The following is a 6,500-nucleotide window of genomic DNA, read 5'->3' on the forward strand; positions in this document are numbered from 1 at the left end:
AAAACAACTATGTGTTGATGTTGATGGTGGCAATGTTGGACTGTAAATGACTTCGCAACCCTCTGTCTTTCTCTCTTTCTCTTTTATAGCCAATTCGGTCCATTGCGAAAGAGAAAAGACAGAGCAAAAGAAAGAGGTTTGACCCCCCAAACAAAGAGAAAGAAAGAGTCTCTTTCTTATGGCCCCAAAGTTAATTGGATGCGATCTTAAACATTTCCTGCTTTTCCCTAGAGAGATGGTCATTTATAATGTCCACCTTTCCTAATGCTTTCTCTCCCTCCTAAAAGTAATTTAGTTTTCCTGCTTAATGTAGAAATGGTAAAGTCATAAAGAAGTTAATTTCCCTGGAGAGAGGAGGAGTAAAGCTACATACATTTACTTCTCCTCTCTTGCCAATGATAATCAAAATTAATAGGTTTTTGGGAGGAAAAACTCCCAAATAAAAATAATAACATTGGGGTGAGAAGGGAGGTTATGATACCTTTGTGTGTGCTAATATCTTGACTTTTATCCCCTCACAATATTCTGAGCATTGAAACAATTAATTGATTCTAATTGTGATTTACAATATGATGAAAATATTATCAATATTTCAATGACGAGCTGACTAAAATGCTAAAACCCAGTTTCTGCTATATTTGTCAAAAATCAATATTTGTTGTTAATAGTTACGAAAAAGTTGTAGATAGTAATTTACTTAGACTAATTTCTCGATACATGAACAATTATCCATTTGAACATCAATTACAAAAACTTAATGAATACAAAAATAAATTTTTCATGATTAACGCTAAATTAAAAATATGTTCAAGTTGTGAAACAAAATTACAAAAAAAAGTATTAAGTCAAAATAATATATTCAATGGTCTATTTTATGATGATATTCCCGATTGTTTGTCGACATTATCGCTTTTCGAATTAAAAATGATCAAACAAGTTGATCCGTTTATAAACATCGTAAAAGGTAACCCTCAATTTTATCAAACAACATTCAAGGGGGAAATTTTCTTTATTCCACAAAACATTGAAGAAATTAAAACAATATTACCAAAGTCTTTATCTAATTCTGATTGTATTTTTTTAGCAGAAGCTTCATTCCTGAATATGTCAAAAAACAGAGACTACTTAGTTAAAGCATATAAAATTAATACAGCTTTAACATGGTTATCTAAATTCAATAGACTATACAGTCGTGAAAAATGAGTTTCGAATGGTTTTTAATCATTCGCGCAGGTAGCGACTAAAATTAATAGATTAAACAATCAAGATAAGAAAAATCAATGAGTAAATCATCTAAGTCTTATCACTGATGATAAAGATTATCAATTAACTTTAGTAGCTAAGTTGCGCGAATGATTAAAAACCATTCGAAATTCATTTTTCACGACTGTATATGAATTATTTTACAATAAAAATAGATAAATATATTAGAAGAAAATCAATTTATCCCTGAAATAGAAATCGTTAAATTAGAAACTTTTAAAATAGTGACAAACAAACCATATAAATTATTGCTATCAAATAGCTTGAGTATAAATTCATTTTTAATAAAACAAACTAAAAACTATGAAAACATTCAAGAGTTATTTTTTTCTGCAAAAATGATACATAACATAACAAATATAATCCATTGGACACCAAATATGCTTGATTATATTATTATAGCTGCCACGCAATTGAATTGCGAACAAAAGTTCCAAGATTTGCATACTGATACAATTGAACAACTTATCGTTAACATATTAGAAAACAGTTATAAATTTATATTGCAAAAACGAATATTTAACTTTAAAAAAGAAACTTATAATAGAATTTCGCGTTGATAAATTACCACAATTAACTGAACTTACTTTTTTTAGAATAAATAATAACAATTTTATTACAATTACTACTAACAACAATTATTTACTACTAAATATAGACGGATGGCTAGAATCAGGCCGTAAATCAACATCAGAAAATAGCCGTGCTGCGATATTTTTATTTACTAACTTGAATGACATTATTTTATATAATTCCAACAATTTAGTTAAATTTGCGAAAATGAATATACTTAGTATGGTTGATTACCAAATAGAAATAATACTACAAACTGAAAGTTCCACATTCGATACTCAATACGATAAAGAAACATTAATTTTACCTCAAGATAACATCCAATTCAGTGCACAAGAGATAATAGAAAAATGTGAAGGTTCAAAAATAATGACTATAAATAGAAAGAAAAACGCTCCTCTTAAAACGAATTATGCTTTGAATTACGAAGAATTAGCATTTCCTAATCTATTTCCATACGGAATAGGAGGTTATGAATCTAATATAAGTGTACCGCTTCCAACAGATATAGCACATGATAACAAAAGAAGTAAAAAAAATTAGAACTAAGTTAATATTTTAAATCGAGAATCTGTAATTATATTTCGAAACACTCAAAAAATAAAGAATATATATATATTTTTCTTTAGTAGCTTATGAAACTCACAAATCATTAAGAGATAGTTCAGTATTATGTCAACTTGAAAATGAACAAAAAACAAATATAACGAATACAAAATTACATGCTTCTTTATTGTATATGCGTGGTTATTCAACCTACTGGAGAAAAGCATTAACTGATCTATTAGCCATAGTAAATTTACTAGGACCAGCTCACTTTTTCATGACATTTTCTGCGAACGAAACAAGATGGGATGAATGTATTAAATACTTATTTTTTAGAAAATATAATAAAGTATTAACAGACTTTGAATTAAGTAAATTTACAAATGAATTACGATTTAAATTAGTAAATGATTATCCAAAAGGCGCAACTTTTTATGTAAATAAACGATTTGAGCATTTTTTTAAAAAATTTATTATTATTTATAGCGAAGGAATTTTCGGTTCAAAAATCGTCGATTATTTTATAAGAGTTGAATTTCAAAATCGTGGATCTCCTCATTATCATCTTTTAATTTGGTTAGAAAAATGGCCAGAATATGATTCGACAGAAGCTTTAACAAAACTAGATACAATTATAAAAACATCTTCGTTACATCCATTATCAAATTTTCAAAACATAATTGTAGAGCAACTTGTTTTAAGAAAAACAAATCTCAATGTAAATACGGTTTTCCTAGACCACTTTCTGAGAAAACTAAATTAATAAATGATGAAGAAAAGAAAACCAAAAAATGGTTTTATAAAGTAATAGAAAAAAGTGACCAATATATAAATAATTACAATGAATATATGTTAGATATATGGCAAGCTAATATGGATATACAATGTATAGCAGGACTTGATGGAGTAATTGCTTACATAACTAAATATATATGTAAAATCGAATCTTCCCTAATAGTAAACAAAATTAAAAAATTGTTAAAAGACTCTTTTAGTATAAATAACGAAAAATATTTAATAAGACGAATTCATCAGCTAATATTATCAAACCGAACTGTTAGTGCACAAGAAGCAGTATTCCGTCTTAGTGGCTTAAAATTAGTAATATCATCCCTTGAATGTGTATATATTAATACTGATTATAGTGAATTAAGACCGAAATTAGTTTATAAGATTAATTCAGAACATCGTTTAAGAAGAATACAAGGAAAAAGTATCATTGAGAAGTATTGCGAAAGAGCTGATAACTCATCACATTTATGTCTTTTCGAGTATGTTAGTAATTATAAAACTCATTATGAAGCTAATAGCGATGATGAAGCAGAAGATGAAGAAGAGATGACACCAAATGATACTTTAAAAATAGACCTTCGTACGAAACCTGCAGCAGTTAAAATATCCTCTATGAAAGGTAAATCTCGTGAAAATTACTATTATACATTCATTTTATGTTTTGTACCGTTTAGAAGCGAAATTGAACATAGTAGAAATAGACATAATATCGAAAGTTATTTTCGAGAATGTCTGAATAATAATTTAGCTCGCTGCTCAGATATTAAATTATTTAATACAGTCCAACAAATGATAGAAGAAAAAATTTGGAATGTAATTCCTATCCCAAAACTTATAGATAATATCGATCGAGATCAAAACGATAGTGAGCAACTTATTACACAAACTAATATCGAAGAAGCTTTTAGTAAAATATTAAAAGATCATGAACTTTCAAACGATCAAATATTAGTTTCAAACGATATAAAAAATAGAACAATAGATTATAATAACAACAATAAACAAATGAAATTATTTATTACAGGTGAAGGTGGTTCCGGTAAAAGTTATTTATTACGTGTTTTAATGCTGATTTTAGACGAAATTCACTCAACAAGTTCTCCTAGTTACGTAGTAGGGGCATTAACTGGAATCGCAAGTCATAATATAAACGCTACAACTTTACATTCTCTTTATATGCTACCATTCGGAAGCTTTACTAATTTAAGCACAGTCAATCCATCTAAATATATGCATATGCATACTAGTGTCTTTTACATCTTGATTTCTGTATGTGGTGGTTCATTAATTATAGTAAAAGACGAATAAAGTCTCATAAAGAACACACTATAAGTTCTCATCCGTGGTAGCTAGAGTCTTAATTTTTTTCATGATAATTCTTCATACCATAAGATATAACATATACAGAAATCAAGATGTAAAAGACACTAGTATGCATATACGAAAACTTCATTTTTACCCATAGAGCTCTATGGCAAAATCCAACTTTGAAGCCCTGTATCTCAGGAACTAGATCTGTCCTCAATTCCACACTCGCACATAATATGTTGTTTGACATGAGCTAAATGTACAAAAAATTTGAGGTCTCTAAACGTGCGGACCTAATCCGAAGTCCAGCCTTGTTTTTAAAAAAAACATTGTTATATTGGATGATACTGATACAAAAATAACGATAACTTTATGGAACGAAAGAGCTGAAAATTTTTCAGCTACCAAAGAGGACATCATTTTGTTAAAGAATGTTAAAATCATAGACTACAATGGTTTACAATTAACAACAAATGGTGCTACGACAATTGTGTTCAACCCAGAGTTAGATGAAGTATCACAACTAAAACAATGGAATGAAAAACAAGATAATCTTCATACCAAAAAAAATACAATGTTATCGCGAAATCTTTACGATTTTGTCAAACTCAACGAGATTAAATTACACGACGAACCAGTTAACATCTCAACCACTATCGGTACAATTACAAAAATAACGAATGTTAATTTCTACAAAGCCTGTCCAAAGGAGACATGTAAGAAAAAATTAAATGGACAAATATGTGACTTATTCAATGAAAGTGTCGATGGTAAAGACAAAATGATCTTCAATCTAAAAATAGCTGATGCTACAGGATCATGCTTGATTAATATGTTTAACGAGGATTGTGAAAAACTACTTAAGATAAATGCAACAAACTTACAATTATTACTACAAAACAACGAACAAGAATACAACTTAAAAATAAATAGTTTATTATTTAAAACATTGTCATTCAAACTAAAAACAAAAATCAATACCTATAATGACCAACAAAACCTATCTAATAATGTTTTATCAACAGATGAAATATCAATGAAAATGTATCAAGAAATTTTGTCAAAAGAGATAAACGATCTGAAAATTGAAGACAACTAATAATATAATATTGTGAGGTATTGAATTTAGTCTTAGATTATTCCGAGTCTTCTTGTCGTGTAGAGTAATCCAATAGAATATCTCGACTTGTGGAAGGAGTATCGATATGAACAATTTGATCCTCCGAGTTTTCCAGTCGGTCAGAAGTTGTGATGTACAAGGTGATGAGATTGTTGAAGGAGATGTTGGTAGCTAAAAGGTTCTTCATCAACTCTATTTGTTCGTTGCTAAATCTCATCATTTATTTCTAAAGGTGGTATCTCTTCTGATAATAAAAGTTCGAGGAACCAATCCTCTGGACCAGTTATGGAAAGGTGATGAATGATTAATATTTCTATGAGTTCTTTAATAAGTTCTTCTATCTGATTTAAAACCAACTCTAAGCTTTCCAATTGTTGATTTATAGTCATACAATTATCTACACCTCTAGTGACCTGAATTACCAACGAGATATGAACTTAAGTATACGAGTCGAGTTTGGACTGAATCGAGTTAAACCCTATGGTGATTAAGTCTTACGCTGTTGAATGTTTCAATTATGTATAAGTGAGATTATGTTTAATGGTTAAGTATATCAAGGGAAAGTTTCATAAGGATAAAAGTTTGGTACATGGGAAGTGAGACGGAAGGGAAAAACGAGATTGGTACATATACCTATGACTTACCCTCGAGACAAGTTTGATGCTAACTGGGGGGTCAACGATTACAGCAGCCGATGGTAGTGATGCAGATAAAGAATGGAGATAGACGAGAATGGAGATGAAGAAACACAAGGATGGAGATAAGGTCAAGGAGAAGGTGATGAAGGTAAACACGAGGATGGAGATAAGGTAAAGGAGAAGGTGATAAAGGTAAACACGAGGATGGAGATAAGGTAAAGGAGGTGATGAGGAAAAAGGGAAACACAAAGATGGAGATG

This window comes from Panonychus citri, unplaced genomic scaffold (assembly GCF_014898815.1).
Source record: "Panonychus citri isolate SS breed McGregor unplaced genomic scaffold, ASM1489881v1 Contig00028, whole genome shotgun sequence".
Lineage (NCBI taxonomy): Eukaryota > Metazoa > Arthropoda > Arachnida > Trombidiformes > Tetranychidae > Panonychus > Panonychus citri.